Below are 17,625 nucleotides of genomic sequence, written 5' to 3' on the forward strand. Positions count from 1 at the left end.
GAAACTCTGAATAGTGGGAGTAGAGCACCAGGATATTGTCTGCTCTGCTTCTGTTTTCTAGGAACTGCATCTCCCCTCTAAATTCACATGGTTGTCATAGGTGCCGCCATGTTTGTAAATGTGACAGTTGATTGGTTCAGGGTGGGAGGAAGATCCAAGCTGGGCTAATTGCATTATCTCACTATTTTTTTCTCATTGAGTAGGCTTGGTTAGTCAGAGTTTATTCTATTTCAATCCCAGCTGGGTGAAGTGAACTTCAATTCTGGCATTAATTGCCTGAAATTAGCAAGCATCAGACTCCCCAGGTGTCTCAATCCTCTGCAAAATAACTGTCACTTCAGACAACAGTTGCAAGCAGGATTCTCAGGCCACTCACATTTCTGACTGATCAGCTACATATTTGGAGGCTTTTATAAGTTCAATAATTTGCCAGAACAACTCATAGAACTCAAGGTGTGATGCTAACAATCACAGTCTTATTATAAAGGATACCACCCAGGAACAGCCAAATGAAGAGTCACACAGGGCAGGGTCTGGAGGGTTCTAGGAGTGGAGCTTCCGTGCTCTCTCCTTACAGAGTCAGGGTGCCCCACCCTCCTAGCACATCAATATGTTCATCCACCAGGACATTCCTCTGAGCCTCAGTGTCCAGTCTTTGTTGGGCTCTTATTACATAGGCATGATTGACGACATCGGCCATGTCATTGCAGTCAATCTCCAGCACCCGTCTCTTCCTTAGAGGTTCAGCAATGGAAAATTCCAACCCCCTTGTCATGTCCTTGGTCCTTCTGGTGAGCAGCCTCCATCCTGAAGCTAGCTGGGGACCTACAATGACTCACTTCATGAGCATAATGAAGACTCATATTATCCAGGAAATTCCAAGGGTTTTTGAAGCTCTGTACCAGGACCTGGGGGCAAAGATCCAATATATTCCTTGAAAGTAGAGTCTATCTTTGGAAATTCTGGCATTAGAACTGAGTGAAAAAAAAAATCAGTCTCTTTAGACTACCACTTTAGATTCCTATATGATGAAAGGTAAGACTTAGGGGCTGCTGGCTGCTCTTTTTCACCAGGAAAATAGAATCCAATATGTAAGGGGAAAAAGAGAAATGAAGCGGAAGACAGGAGAAGTGATGAATGAAGGAGAGAGTAAGCACTTAGAGATTTGAGTCCCTTTTCCAACTTCTTCCTGTCCTCGGCTTCTTTGAGATTCTACATTATCCTTACCAAATATCCTTTGCTTCTCATTTCGTCCAACTCCAGCTGAATTTCTTAAAACTCCTAACCGGGCTTTCTACTTGGTAGAGTGAGCAAGTTAATGCTCGTATGGGAATTGAAGTGTTACGCATACTTAAATAACTTTAAACTCCAGGCAGGACTTATTCCCATTTATTACACATAAGATCGAAGGTCACTGGCTGCTTTGTACAAATGCTAATCTTGTTAACTCTTCAAAGTGAGCTTGTTTGGGAATCATTCTCCACCTATTGTCATGTTTTCACTTCTGCACTCGGACTCCAGTCTCTGGCAGTAAAAATATCTTTCTGTTTATAATGTTCTACTGTAGCAGCTGCAACAGAGAACCAGCAATGCAACTTGAAATTTTGCTCTCGCTGGCCCAAGATCTGTTTCTGTGTTGCACAGTTTGTGTTGATGGCTAGAGATCTGCTTCCTTCTGTCAGGCCTCAGTTGCTTTGAATATTACATGTTCCTTTAGGGGCCTACTATGTTTTGAATGTTTTTGTCCCTTCCAAAATTCATATTGAAACTTAATTCCCAATACAATAGTATTGGGAGATGCGGCTTTGGGGAGGTGATTGAGTCCTGAGGGCTCTATCCTCATGAATGGGATTAGGTGTCCTAATCAAAGGGCTTGAGGGAGTTCATCCCTTTTTCTCTTTTGCCTTATGTCATCAGACAGAAGCATTCTGTCATTCACACAGCATTCCAACGGGTGCCATCTTGGAAGCAGGGACTGACCTAATCAGACAGTGAACCTACCAGCACCTTCATCTGGAACTTTCCAGCCTCCAAAACTGTGAAAAATACATTTCTGTTCTTTGTAAACTTCCCAGTCTATGACATTTGTTATAGCAGCACAAATGGACTAAGACAGAGACTCATAATTGTGGTTTGGGAACCTTAATTTTGGAAAAATATTCAAGGTCTTGGTAACCATAGGTAATAGCTGACTCTGAGCTTCGCACATTTTCGTAAAGGGTCACTGAGTGTATTTATTATCAGTGTGTGGAACATATTTGCCCTACATCATAACTTTCCGTGAGCTTTTCTTTCTGCCTGCAATGCTATTCCCTGAGATAGCGGCGTGGCTTGTTTCCTTACTATTAATACTTGCAGGCTTCTTCTCAAGTGTAATCATTTTAGTAATCCGCGCTGACTACCCTGTCAATCAGCCCACTTTACTTATTCTCTATCGTTTTATCCTGATTTATTTTTCAGCACTTGACATCTGACATATTAAACATTTATTTGTTCACTTTTTAATTGTCTCTCTGCTCTATTAGAATGTAAATTCTATGAAAGTGGGACACTGTCGATTTTGTAAATTGTTTCATCCCGGCCTCTAGAAAAGTAGCAGATACTTTGTAGGCACTAGCAAAAATTTCTTGAATAAAACGAGAAATGGAGAAATGCCTCTACTGCTCAGCACTTTCTTAATGCTCCTTTTGTATGTGGGGGAACTTCATGCCTTGTGAAACTTATTTCTCCAAGAAGGCAAGTCATATACTTGATTTCCAATCCGCCCTTAGAGCCTGGGCACTGACCAGATGAACCCACACAATACTCTGATTCAGAAGCTGCAACCTCTAAAAGCATGGGTCAGGAGGAATCCGTGTGTGTGTGTGTGTGTATGTGTGTGTGTGTGTGAAGGTAATAGTGGTAGATGTTCTAGTAGCCACTGCCCAGTGTCAGTGGTGTGAACTGCAGTGTCTGTGTCTGGTGGTATAAGTAGTGGATTTTCTATGGCATCATTCTACATGGTGTTGAGAGTTGTGCTTAGCTGTATAGCCTCCAGATTTTACTCTCTCCCCTTCTCAGAGACTTTATGAGCTATGTAAGTCATTTAAAAAAATTAATTCTGGCTGGGGGTGGTGGCTCTTGCCTATAATCCTAGCACTTTGAGAGACCAAGATTGGAGGATTGCTTGAGGCCGGGGGTTTGAGACCAGTCTGGGCAACAAAGCGAGACCCCCACCTCTACCAATAAATAAATAAATAAATAAATAAATAAATAAATAAATAAACATTAGCTGGATGTGGTAGCGTGTCTCTGTAGTTCCAGTTGCTCAGGAGGCTGAGAAGGGAGATGTCTTGAGCCCAGGAGGTTGAGGCTGCAGTGAGCTATGATTGTAACACTGCACTCCAGCCTAGGTGACAGAATGAGACTCTATCTCTAAAAAATAAAAATAAAAATGAATGAAAATAAGCTCCTTTTCTACTTAAACTAGCTTAAATGAGTTTTGCTGTCAGCAACTGAGAATCTTACTGGCTCATAGTTGGTTTGAATCTGGACAGCATATCCAGAAGTCTATACTTTTACAAATCAACTTAGTTTATAAGCTAGAACATTGTTTGGGGGGATCTTAGTGTTCATCTAGTCAAGTAACTTTCTATCATTATTTTTATATTAGTTATTTCTTCCAATAACATTTTACAAGAAAGAGGGCACCAAATATTTAAAATTGAACTTGCTCTGATTGAAGGGTGGTAGGTGTCAGAATCCTCAAACTCTCTTCCCTCACAGTACCTCAGGCCCCTCATTGGAGTCCTTAAGGAATACAGAACATGGGAATCCACTGACAATTTAACCACCTCATTTTCCAGCAGAGAAAATGGGTACATAGAAAAGTATAAAAGGCACACGATTAGTGAGAGATCAGTAACCAGAATGCAAGGATCTCTACAGCAGTCTGGAGTTTTTGCAGTATACCTCACTGCAGCCTCAAAATAAAAAAAAGAAGTAATAATCTTTTAAAGTTTTCTTCTGAGCATAGTTTGAGTAGCAAAAGCAAGAGTCTATTCAAATTTAGGCTCTAAACGTTTTAACAAATTGAATTAGAAATGTATTTCTCTAGTGTACTTGAGAGTACTTAAAAATAGACTTTATGTGACTTTTAATTTAAAGACATAATCCAAGAAACATTTTTCTTGGGATAAAATCTTTTTTTTTTTTTTTTTTGAGGCGGAGTCTCGCTCTGTCGCCCAGGCTGGAGTGCAGTGGCGCGATCTCGGCTCACTGCAAGCTCCGCCTCCCGGGTTCCCGCCATTCTCCTGCCTCAGCCTCCCGAGTAGCTGGGACTACAGGCGCCGCCACCACGCCCGGCTAATTTTTTTGTATTTTTAGTGGAGACGGGGTTTCATTGTGTTAGCCAGGATGGTCTCGATCTCCTGACCTCGTGATCCGCCTGTCTCGGCCTCCCAAAGTGCTGGGATTACAGGCTTGAGCCACCGTGCCCGGCCGGGATAAAATCTTATTTAAATATTTCTCACCAGCACATGGTAATCTAAGTGCTATAAACTATACTTTTAAAATTCAAATGCATTTATAAAACAAATCAAATTGACTTATGAGATAACAATACACACGTATTGGAATGGCTAAAATCCAGAACGCTGGCAACACCAAGTGCTTAGGAAGATGCCAGTCAACAGGAACTCTCATTCATGGCTGGTGGGAATGCAAAATGGGACAGCCTCTTTGGAAAACAGGTTGGCAGTTTCTTACAAAACTAAACATACTTACCAAACTAACAGTCATTAATGTGCTTGTTGCTATATACCCAGATTAATTAAAAATATATGTCCACACAGAAACCTGTACATGGATATGTGTAGTAGCTTTATTTCTAATTACCCAAACTTGGAAGCAACCAAGATGCCTTCAGTAGGTGAATGGTGAAGGATATTGCTAATAGGGAAGTCTGTGCATGTGTTGGGTTAGGGTGTATATGGAAAATCTCTGTACTTTCCTCTCAGTTTTTCTCTGAATCAAAAACTACTTTTAAAAAAGTCTTAAAACTAATGATTTTGAAAAACACCAAAACTCTGCCAAAGTAATATTAACCCTTACGTGAAGTTCATGTGCTATATTTATCCTTTTGAAAGTCTCATCAAATCAATGAAACAGACATTTTCTATGGCAATGAGGACATAATAAAATAATCTATTCAATTAGTGAAATGAGTTCCTTCATTTATAAGGCAAATTCAATTACGTAATAAGTAGAGGATCCATTTGAGTTTGACCTAAATTTTCTAAACGTAAAAGAACAAACTATGGCATGGGAAATATGATTAACTTCCAAGTTTTCTCAATCATAATTTGAGAGAATTTGTAATTTTTGCTGCTGTGGTTGATGTACTGTCTCAGGGTGAACTATTGAGAAACCAAGAGTCACCAAGAGGCAACATCTTTGATTCTCTCTTTTATTTCTCTTTTGCAAATGATGATAATTTGTTTCTGGTGATTTGGAAGCCTCTTTTTTAATGCCTCAGCACCCAAAAAGCTGTAATTTCCTATTACATTGCTGTCTAGGCTAGTACCACAAAGCAATTCCTTTCTAATATTTTTTTTCTTATGATTCTTCTCATAAGCATTTAATTATTTTTAAGCCATGTCTTATTTGAGATTCATTTTTTTAACTTTTATTTTAAGTTCAGGCATACATGTGCAGGTTTGTTACATAGGTAAACTCGTGTCATGGGGGTTTGTCATACAGATTATTTCATTGCCTAGATTACTTGAGGTTCTTTAAACTATTTTTTTTGTTATTGATAAGTGAGTAGAAGAATTTACCTTCAAATGAATTTATATTTTTATGTTTTTCCTACTTCCAAAAAAGAAGTGAGGAATTCCTCAGTGATATAGGACAATTTTATAACTGATGCATCATCGACTTTCTTGTTAGTGATAAGAGAGTCATGTAAGTGAAAAAGTAGTCTCAGTGCATGTCATTCAAATTGTGTCTGGTGCTCATGGTTCAATGCACCTCCCACGACACCTCTACTGTCTGCACTGCTCTCTCCATAGGCACTAGCACTGCTACCACTGGCACCACTGCGGCGGTGGGCACTGGATACATAGAATCCTCAATGCATCAAAGCTTGGATATGCTCCACAGCTTCAAGCTGTATTCAGGATTCTCCTTCTCCTCTGAAGACCAGGGTTTTTTATTGGACCTGAAAGGGAATTATTTACAGAATGAAATCATTCCTGGAGGTTTTTAAATTCCTCATGTAAAAAGGCTAATAATTCTTGAATTAATAATTTTGATATCTAAGACCAAATGACCAGGGATCATGTAAACCAGAAAGTGTCTTAGGCAGATCTCAATCGATTTACAGGTTTATTTTGCCAAGGTTGAGGGCACACCCAGGAAAAAGAAACACAAGTTAAAGTAGGATTTTTCCTAATAGTGCCTTAGGCAGATCTCAGAAAGTGTCTTAGGCAGAAAGTGTCTTAGGCAGATCTCAATCGATTTAGACGTTTATTTTGCCAAGGTTGAGGGCAAGCCCAGGAAAAAGAAACACAAGTTAAAGTAGGATCTTTCCCAACAGTGCTTAATGTCTGTGTTTTGGATTTTCCTCATTGCTATGAACTGAATTATGTCCCTCCAAATTCATATGTTGAACCCCTGATCCTCAAGTGACTGTATTTGGAGATAGGAACAAAAAGAAAGCAATTAAGGTTAAATGAGGTCATTACATGTATTAGTCTCTTTTCACAGGGCTATAAATAATAATACCTGAGACTGGGTAATTTATAAAGGAAAGAGGTTTAGTTAACTCAGTTCTGCATGGCTGGGGAGGCCTCAGGAAAGCTAAAATCATGGCAGAAGGTGAAGGAGAAGCAAGTACCTACTTCACAAGGCAACAGAAAAGAGAGAGCACGAAGGGGACAGAACCCCTTATATAACCATCAGATTTTGTGAGAACTCACTCACTATCATGAGAACAGCATGAAGGTAACCAACCCCATTAGCCAGTCACCTCCCACCAGATCCCTCCCTCAATACCTGGGGATTACAATTTGAGATGAGATTTAGGTGGGGACACAAAGCCAAACCATATCATAAGGATGGGACCCTGATCCAACAGGAATTGTGATTCTATAAAAAAAGACACCAGAACACACTCTCTCTTGCCCCTCTCTCTCACCCTCTTCCTCTGCACACTCAGAGTAAAGGCTACATGAGAAGATGGCAGTCTGCAGTGTGGAACAGAACCCTCACCAGAAACCAAACCCTCAGAGACCTTGACTTCAGACTTCCAGCCTCTAGAACTGTAAGAATTAGATTTTTGTTGTTTAAGCCATCCAGTTGTGATATTTTGTTACGGCAGCCTAAGCAGACTAATACATTTGTGTTCCAATTCTTGGACCTGGAGGCAGTCATAAATTAGTGAGGTATGACCAAGAGTTGTACACAATGTCTGAATAGCATTTTGCAATATTACATTATTCATATTACTTTAAAATTTATATATATGTATGTCTAGATGAAACATGTGAAACATGACATTGATTCTTTACATTGGCAGCTAGATGGAAATGTAGCATTTTGATTGTGAATGGTTTTACTTTTATAAAAATATTTCATATGATGTAGTTATATTTTCAAACATAAAATTAAACTTTATGTATTTGGAGTTAAATTTTGATACTGATTCTAATTTTTGTCTTTTCACTTTAATATGTATTTTTGAATATTTTAGAGGAAAAATAAGAAATGAAAAATATTTTCAGATTGGTTATGTTTAGATTTTTTTTACACTTGGCAAACAATTTTTTTTAATGCATCACGTCAGAGATGAGCAAACTGCTGCCTGTGGGTCAAATCAGGCCTATTGTTCATTTTTATAAAGTTTTATCAGAATGCCTCCACACCCAAATTTTTATATGTTGTCTATGGCTATTTTTTATTCCACAACATCAGAGTTGAGTAATCGCTGTCGACACTGTATGACCCACAAAGCTAAAGATAATTACCGGCCTTTTACAGATAAAGTTTGCTGACCCCTGCTTTAGATAACCAAGAATGTGTTCACTTGGAAATCATGACATAAATATAAAATACAAAAGTAGATCTTAAAATAAAAGCAAAAAAGCAAAAACATTTAAAACTAATGCTTCAAATTTAAATACCTGGAAGCTGAAAAGTGAGCAGATTTTTGTAGAGCATGATCCACATAAAATTTGCAAGCAGGACATTACTAACTCTTTATTTAAAGAAGATTTCATGAAAATAAGCAAAAACATTGTTCTTACCAAATTCCCAACTAGAATTGGCTTAGATGCAACCCTGCAATGTCAAATTCTTCATTAAATGAAACTGTAACCACTGGCCAAAACAATGAGAATGAAAGAGAGAGTTATTCCTAAAAAAGTCATACTTCAGAGATGGCAAATATACCTTTGGTCTGCTCATTAGAAGTTGAAGAAAACTACATTCAAAAAATCTGAAAACTGGATAAGAAAGTCAAGACCTCTGGAACTTTACTCTGTTTATTGGATGATGATTCTGGAAAATCGGCTGTCATATCCTGACATGAGTGAGACTGTTTCTAGCAAAGCAAATCTGATTCAAATCAATGAATAAATTTTTCCATTAGATAAACATGGCAGAACATTTATATTTCATTTTCAACCCAAATTCTTTCAAATTGGAAAATAAGTTATTGTAGTCTAAGTTCAAAGACAAAGTATCTTGTTACTACTGTTATGCATTTCTCAACCAATGTTCATGATTGGTTTTGGCAAATGAAGATATTTGTGACTGGAAACACATTGTCAATTAAAAGAATGTGAAATGTTACATGCATATAACATTAGCAAATATTAGAACTGAAAATTAGAAGACTGAGTAAATGACAAACAATTGATATTTTTGGCAAAGAAGTAAATATAGAACAAAATACAAAATATTGTTATAATATTCTTAAAAGAATATTGAAAGATAACATGTGTATAATATTCGGAAAAACACAATGAGGTTTATTGTAGCATTAATATTTATTTTAAAAAATAAAACTTATCTAAAAAATAAAAACTTTTTAGATCTCGTGAAATATTTTCCAATTTGGTAATAGAATGGCTGAACACGTAGTATGAATTCAAAATAATGAAAAATACGACTTCTCTCTGGGATGGAGAATTCAAATTAGATCATTAATTTATTGGATAGGGTGAGCGGCAGTGGGAGCTGCCGGTGGTTGGCGCCTGCGGAGTTCCAGACCATGCTGCTGTTCTGCTCCGGCTGCGGGAACGGGCTGATCGTGGAGTAGGGACAACGCTGCCACCGCTTCGCCTGCAACAGGTGCCCCTACGTGCACAACATCACCGGCAAGGTAACAAATCGGAAGTACCCAAAACTGAAAGAAGTGGATGATGTGCTTGGTGGAGCAGCTGCCTGCGAGAATGTTGACTCTACTGCAGAGCCATGTCCCAAATGCGAACATCCTCGTGCTTACTTCATGGAGCTTCAGACCCGCTCTGCAGATGAGCCGATGACCACTTTCTACAAGTGCTGCAGTGCTCGGCGTGGACACCGCTGGAGGGATTAGGGCCAGGATGGCCCAGCTGCCTTAGCGTATGCTTACCTTGTCCCTCGGCGTAGATGCTTAGCTGGCAGTATGAATCGTGTGTCCTGAGGGTCTTTGCTGGTGTGGTGGAAAGATAAACCTTTTGAGGTGAAGAGCTGGGGGGTCAGGAAATGTGATCTATCTGCCAGTCAGAGTGGATGAAGTCACGAATATCTGGGAGTTTTTCTGTGTGGGGAGGAGACAGAGACCCATAACTAAATACGCTCTGTTTAAAGTCCTGTTCTTTCATCTTCCATATTTATTGGCAGTTGACATTCCCTTACTCCCAATCAACACTCTTAAACATTTGTACTGTTTGCAAAACTTAACCCTAAATATTTAACTGTTACTTGTAAACTTGTGTAATTCATTATTTATTTTAATCACAATTCTGAGTATTTCATTAAAATGAAAGTTCTAAAAAAAAAATTTTATTGGATAAGAAAGCAGGGGAAGAAAAAACATAAAATGTAAATATTATTCGATTTTACTGGATTTCAAAAGTCACATTGAGACACTCTTCAAAAAAAAGGAAATTGTGGTTTTTAGTAGAAAATGAATTATGACTTTAATTATGAATATGTACTATCCATGTTGCTTCCTGATAATAATATTAACCAAAGATAATGACCATCTGCACTCCAAATGTGTGTGGCTACTTCGGTTTCAAAGGGATTTAAATAAAAAAATAAATAAATACCTTTAGAAAAAATGATTGTTCTAAATTGCAAGAAACTGCACATGATATATACAACATTTCATTAAAATACATGGAAATTACAAGGAGAAATGAAAATGTTTCATTGTCTCTACAGGAAAAGATTCATGTCCAAATATTCTCCAAACTAAATTTAATAGACTTTTTTTGGCCATTAGAAAGCAGGTTATCATTTCAACTGAAGAGAGATTAGGACAAATTGAACAGCACTGCTGTTTTCAGTTCTCTTTATAAACCCCCAGATATACACAATAAAAATTAAATTCAGTTTTCTTTGCTATTTTGTCAACTTTCAGTCATCTAGAAACTGTAGCTTTACATATATTTTTCAATTTTGAAAAAAATTTATTTTGAGTACATCGTAAGTGTTTATATTCATTAGGTACATGTGACGTTCTGATACAACATGCAACTGTAATGATCACATCAGGGTAATAAGGTCTCCATCACCTCAAGCATTTATCATTTCTTTGTGTTAGAAACATTTCAATTGGAATATATTAAATATCTTTTATTATTATTATTAATTATTATTATTTTGAGATGAAGTTTCATTGTCACCCAGGCTGGAGTGCAGTGGCTTGATTTCGGCTCACTGCAACCTCTGCCTCCCGAGTTCAAGTGATTCTTTTGCCTCAGCCTCGTGAATAGCTGGGATTACAGGCACTTGCCACCACCACGCCCGGCTAATTTTTGTATTTTTAGTAGAGATGGGGTTTCACAATGTTGGCCAGGCTGCTCTCAAACTCCTGAACTCAGGTGATCCTCACACCTCAGCCTCCCAAAGTGCTGGGATTACAGGAGTGAGCCACTGTGCCCGGCCAAATATTTTCATTTTCATTTTATTTATTTATTTATTTATTTATTTATTTATTTATTTATTTTGAGATAGAGTCTCGCTGTGTCACCCAGGCTGGAGTGCAGTGGTATGATCTTGGCTCACTACAACTTCCACCTCCTGGGTTCAAGTGATTCTCCTGCCTCAGCCTCCTTAGTAGCTGGGACCATAGGCGCCTGCCACCACGCCTCGCTAATTTTTGTATTTTTAGTATAGAAGGGGTTTCACTATGTTGGCCAGGCTGTTCTTGAACTCCGGACTTGTGATCCACCCGCCTTGGCCTCCCAAAGTGCTGGGATTACAGGCATGAGCCACTGTGCCTGGCCCGAAATATTTTTTAAAAACAGGTTGTTAGCTTGTGGAAAATGTAAATATCTAGACACCTGTGCTTCCATTGGGAGTCTTACTCCCAGCCTCTCGGTGTCGGGGCTGGCCTCACTTTCTTCATGGGTTATCATGAGGGACATCGGATGGGAGAAAATGTGAAAGCACATTGACTGTACATGAGGCGACTTTCTGTTAGCCTTCTCTCTACTACTGCTACATTTCAAAGAGGTCTTTGGTTGCTGTTTTTAGGAAGTGGGGCTATTGCTTCACACTCCAACTGTTTAGTATTTTCTTTTTAATTTGATGACTTCAGTTTTCCAATCTGAAAAAGATGCTTGGTTTGAATGAACCTATGTAAGTAGGCTTCTCCTGTTGAAGATTCAAAGAAATTTCCTTTTTTTTTTTTTTTTTTTTTAATTCTACATGCTTCTAGGGAGAAATGTCTTCCCATCTAGAAGTATCAACAGTCTATCACTATCCAGACCTATTAAATTGAACGATTGATTGCAACAAAGGCTATGCTGTTATATTTAAGCAGTTATTACATATCTCATATGCCAAAATTGTTAAAAATAACAAAGGCCTACTATCTTGAATGTGGGAAACCAAATCATTTTTTTTAAAGGCGTGATTAATTGTGTGAGTTTGAAACCCTTAAGTAGGTGTGGTAAGCTGTATTCTGTGGGAACTTTCTCAGTATGTGTGCAACTATGTAAACAAAAAGTTAAAATGCAGCTAACACTTTCCCTGGCATTTATTAGCATAGCAAAGAAAGCAGAAACCAACCAATTTTTACATAAAAAGACAGTAGAAAGCTGTGTCTGCTTGCATTACTGTTCGATCTGTGGGTGCCAACTATACGCATAGAAACAATTTTTATTTATAGGCCTATCACCAAAATGTGTTCTTCATTAATTCATATTTTTCTCAGCCTCACATTACTTCTTGAACTCATCCAGGTAGTTTTTAAATGCTAAGGGTAATTTAAAACTGAGCAAATTCATGTGTACCGCATTTTTCAGTGTTTAAGAATAATTGAATGGAAACGTCCTTACCATTCATTCAATATTTTGTTAATTTGTTTACCTTTAATGAACCTGAGGAATACCACAATGTGAACGTGGCTGGATCTTTTGAGTTAAAATCCACACTGGGAAAGAAATAGACCTTGAACATCTTGCCAAAGGTATTTAGAAATCTATTTCTCACAAGATTAAAGCTGAAAGTCCAAAGTAACTGCAGTTTATTCCAGCAATACAGTTCAGTGAAATGCTGTTCTATCAAACATTTCCTCATATATGACACTCATTAAAATAGAAAAGACCTCGTCTGAAGGCTTGTAAAGTGACGTTTCTTCCATATAATATTTTCCTGCATGTAATGTTCAAAAATTGTAGTGCCCTGGAAAACATTACAAAGGATTTTCCTTGTAGATCTGTACTTGTTGTTAAATTTCTTTTGGGCTGTCCTTCTGGTGGGTGTTTCATAGCCTTTTATAGATTTGGTCTATATATAATAGGAAAAAAGCCCCGTTCATTTGATTTTAAATAGTATCCATAGGAAGCAGCAGGAGAAAGTTTGCATTCCTGGGTGAAGGTCCTTGAGCACTTTTTTTTTTTTTTTTTTTTTATTTCAGATGGAGTTTCGCTCTTGTTGCCCAGGCTGGAGTGCAGTGGCATGATCTTGGCCACTGCAACCTCTGCCTCCCGGGTTCAAGCATTTCTCCTGCCTCAGCCTCTAGAGTAGCTAGATTACAGTCATGCGCCACTGTGCCCGGCTAATTTTGTATTTTTATTAGAGATGGAGTTTTGTCGTGTTGGTCAGGCTGGTCTCGAACCCTTGACCTCAGATAATCCACCTGCCTCGGCCTCCCAAAGTGTTGGGATTACAGGCATGAGCCACTACAGCTGGCTGAGCCCATGTTTTATTCCAATAAAGGTTCAGTCATGCCTTTTCATTTTTTGCCCAGTGAAGTGTGTCACCTGTGCTGTTCTCTGCAACTAAAGGACGGATAAATTGTTGTTTGTCAATTAAAGTGGCCCTCTCAATCTGGAGAGTGACTTTACCTATGTGCGTTTTTTTTTTTTTTAACACTGCATTAATCAGAAAGCCTCCATTTAAAAAAGGTAACTGACTTGGATTGCAATAGTGTAATTTACCAGTACCCATTATTCAACAGCCTAGCAAATGGTGATTAGATGATTAAGGCGGTTTTCTACTTCACCATAAGGCTGTTAAGTTCCTAGTAACAGTTTTCTAGTGTGCAGTGTATAGGTTATATACAATGAAGTTCATGCAGACATAATCTACCTTCTACTTCTGCATATTATGTATGTTTTAAGCAAGTGTTAATCCAAAAGTGCCTTCTTATTCACTCAATCATTTATTGAAAAAAAATTTGGAGCATCTACTACATGCCACCAGGTGTAAGAGTTGACACCGTCCTCATCTTTCCAAATTTGCAGACATGGAATGAGGGCTTACAATAGATTGTGATGAAAGTTGACATCAGTGAAAGCACAAGATGTTACGGGGAAAAAGACCAAAGGGATCTGACCTACTTTATGGAGCCAGGAAAGGCACTACAGGGTAGATGTGGTGGGTGGCATTTAATCTGAAACCTGAAGGTTGACAGGGACAAGCTAAGGGAATGCGTATGTTGAAAATTGAGAAGATTCTCAGACAGAGGGAAGAGCACTTGCAAAGTCTCAGAGGTCAGAGAGAATGTGGTGTGTTCAAGGAACCAGCAATTTGAGGCCAGCTTTGAGGTAGAGAAAAAGAGAGCATGATGACAGGCTGTATGTCTCTTCCTACCATGTTTCAGGCTAAGCAAATTATTTTTAATGTTAGCTAAGGTAAACCATAATAAAAAGATCTGCTAAGCAAATTATGGAATACAGTTCAAATTTTCTCTAACGCTGCACATTCAGGGTTCGTTGCACAGGCAACCTTGCCAGGCCTAAAATCCAAATCTGCTCCTGGCAAGGAGAGATTTCTTTTCACGGTTTTTAACTGATCATCTGGGTGCCAAGAGGATTTTTCCCCAGCTGAAGGGTTGTGCAATTGAGTCTAAGTTGGGGTTTGGGGCATGGACACGCATTTGGAAATGGAAAACTTTCCTGTAGGATAACAGCTCTAAGTCTGCTGCTGTGCACTTGTGCTCCCCTCCAGGCAGGGAGGACATGCGCTGCTCAGGGTTCTGAGCTGACGCAAGCCTCTTACCTCAACCCTCTCCTCCTGTTGAGAGAACCCCGCTGGGTTCCACAGAGAAGAAGAGGATGTGACTTAAAGATTCTGGGTTTCCTTGGTTCCCTGGGCTGGGAGTCAGAGATAATGGAAGCCAGGTGTGTGATCTGCATGTATGCAGGTTTTTTTTTTTCTTCCCCCTTTTTCTTTCCAAAGGAGAGAAGGTGAGGGGTCATTGCTACTCCGGGAGAGAGCCCCCGAGGTGTCAACTGTGGCAGAGTGCTGGCGGCATCCACAGTGGGCGTGTCACTCAGGGTGGTGGTATCAGAGATGGTGGCAGAAAAATCTGTCAAGGCTCCCTGGGGATGGCTGCTGTGGATGGCAGCCCAGTGAGGAGAAGCCAGTGTCATCTCACCTCAAGGTCCTTCTTTCAGGGATCTTGCCAGGAAGTTCAGTTGGCAGGATGGCAGCAGCAGACACACAGGGTGGTTAATAACAACAAACAAAGGTAACATCTGCTGAAGGCTTCTACAAGCACAGATTTGAATACTGAGGCACAGAGAGGCTAAGAAACTTATTCAGATAAGCAACAGAGCTGGGACTTGAACACATAAGCACCCCGCAGGGTTTACCTCGTAAGTCATTTAGGACACAGGATGTTCCTTCACATGGTTCCTAAAGAGAGGCAAGTAAGAGAGACAACAAAAGGTTGCATTTTGATTGCATTGTCTAGTCTAGCCATTGGAAAAACATTTATCTCATGAGGTTCAGACTTTTATAGTTTAAAGAAAGGGAAGGAAAGAAATCGAATGGTCTCCCTTTGCAAAACCTCATACTGTCCTTTAATCATGTACATTGTGCTGTATGGTCTCGATGTCTTCCAAGCAGTTTGGAACTTAGGTTGAGTTTTATCAGTAGGAATCAGGTACACAGACTGCTGTAAAGGTCCTCTTGCCTGCAAAGGTCTCTACCACTGCCTGACAGTGCCTGAAATTCCAGTGTTAAATAATCATTCCTTTGAATATTCAAGTTTTACTTTACAGAATTCTCTCTTAAAATATAAACATCCCTTTAAAGGATAAATTTAAATCCCTCAAAAGGATGGCAAATATGTAACACCATATTCTGAAAAAGTTTCCATCGTATGTAGAAGGTTAAAGGGAGCAGGAAATGGATGATAAATAGGGAGACTGATTTGCCTGAGAAGGCGCCAGTGAAAAATTGCTTCTTGAAATCCCTGAATTTATGTGTTGCAGCCTGATGACATATTTTCATAAAATTGTGAGCAGCAATAAAGTTTTACTGGATGGATTCTTTTATTTCAGTGATTTTCCTCAGTGTTGACTGCTTAGTTATTTCAAGAAAAGCTAATTATTTAGAAACATTGCTACCCATATCAGTGTATGTTCATACATTAAAAAACTATTGTGTCTCAGATAATAATGAAAAGAGACCCTATTTTGAAATTTGCCTGAATAACTCTATTAGATTGCCACAAAGGAAATAGTATAACATCACAAAATAAATTATCTGTCTTTGAAGCAATCAAATGTCCCTTTTGGCTATGGTGGTGGTTGTGCATGGTGGTAGTGGTTGCATCTCTTCAGGAACCATATGGAGTATGGTGGAGTAGGTGTATGCCTATAGTGGAGGTTGGTAGATGTCTGAGGTTGATGTCGCATTTTCAACAACATTAAGTGGCCCTACTGAATTTATTACTCCTTCTTTTGTTGCATCTACTACTCTGATTGTCAAGTTATTGTTAAGAAAAAAATTACAATGAAGATTCTACAGCATAGGTAAGTACAAGCAAATCAGACCCAATGTGTGAGGAGCTATATTCTAGGAGAACTGATTAAAATGTGCAAACAAAACAATTATGAAAGAATCACAGCCTTGTTGAAAATAATGTATCATAAAAAAGTAAGACCCAGAGTAATTGTGCTCTAATGCAAAAAATGTCTGTTTTTGTACTGGCTTTATAGGTTCTACAAGAAGTGGTGAAAAAGCAGGGTAATGATAGCAGTGACCTTGCATTTCTTCTCCTATAAAAACAATGTAGACTGAAGAAACCTTTTGTACACCTCTCAGGGCTGAGTGAGAATCAAGAGAGTCTGTGTATGTGAAAGTCCTTCTGGCCTATCATGTGTGAGATATCATAATTACAAACTTTGTTCAGAAACATTTGGTGTGGGAGACAAAGGTTTGGGCCCTATCATGTCTACTCACGTTATCAGGAGACAGCGTTGCTAAGTGGACAGACATGGCTATCCGTGAAGTCCACAAGGTCCTTGAAATTTCATTAGAATACTCTTCTTTCCAATCTTTATTCAGATTCTCAGTCCACCCTAACCTCGAAGTGTTAAGAACCACTGTCTGGGAAGAGGTGTTTTCTGTATATTTTTCTAAATGATCTAATAGTAAAAGAAACAGCTTCACAGACAATTTTGTCTTACCAAAATTTCATCAATTCTTAGAATTTATGAAGCCCAGTTTAAAAACACAAGAGGATTTAACTCTACTGGGGACACAGTCCCTTTCACAGAGTCTCACCCATCAAGGCTGCATACCCTCAGGCAACTGATGCACCTTAGGTTTGAGTCAATGCTTCAAAGAATGTGCTGATTCCATGGCATGGCATGAAGTGTCTCAAAAATAATATTTGCATCACAGTGGACATGCTGCATGGACTTTGGCAAGTCCATATAGATTTTGGTGAAAGATGTATTTCATTAACTTTGCAAAATTATAAGAAAAATAAAACACAAAGAAAGGGCAGATTTTAGAGACTGAATTTGTAAAGTTCTCCCAAATGAAATATTTGCAGACACTTTAATGAGAAATTTGTGCTTGCTTTAGTTTATCGGGTTTAACATTTGAAATGACTACATGAGAGATTTGCTCAAGACTTGTAGATGAAAAAAAAATTTAAATGTTTCTTGATGAGAAACTTAATTC

At 38.7% G+C, this 17,625-nt stretch overlaps 1 long non-coding RNA gene and 1 pseudogene across 3 annotated transcripts in view; both read left to right on the top strand.

The window, feature by feature from the left end:
- Positions 1–17,625, top strand: part of LOC102133174 (uncharacterized) — a 189,783-nt gene that overhangs the window by 42,661 nt on the left and 129,497 nt on the right. The window lies entirely within an intron of this gene.
- On the top strand, positions 8,299–15,978 carry LOC141410360 (DNA-directed RNA polymerase III subunit RPC10 pseudogene; annotated as a pseudogene).

Source organism: Macaca fascicularis, chromosome 5, assembly GCF_037993035.2.
Source record: "Macaca fascicularis isolate 582-1 chromosome 5, T2T-MFA8v1.1".
NCBI classification, from domain to species: domain Eukaryota; kingdom Metazoa; phylum Chordata; class Mammalia; order Primates; family Cercopithecidae; genus Macaca; species Macaca fascicularis.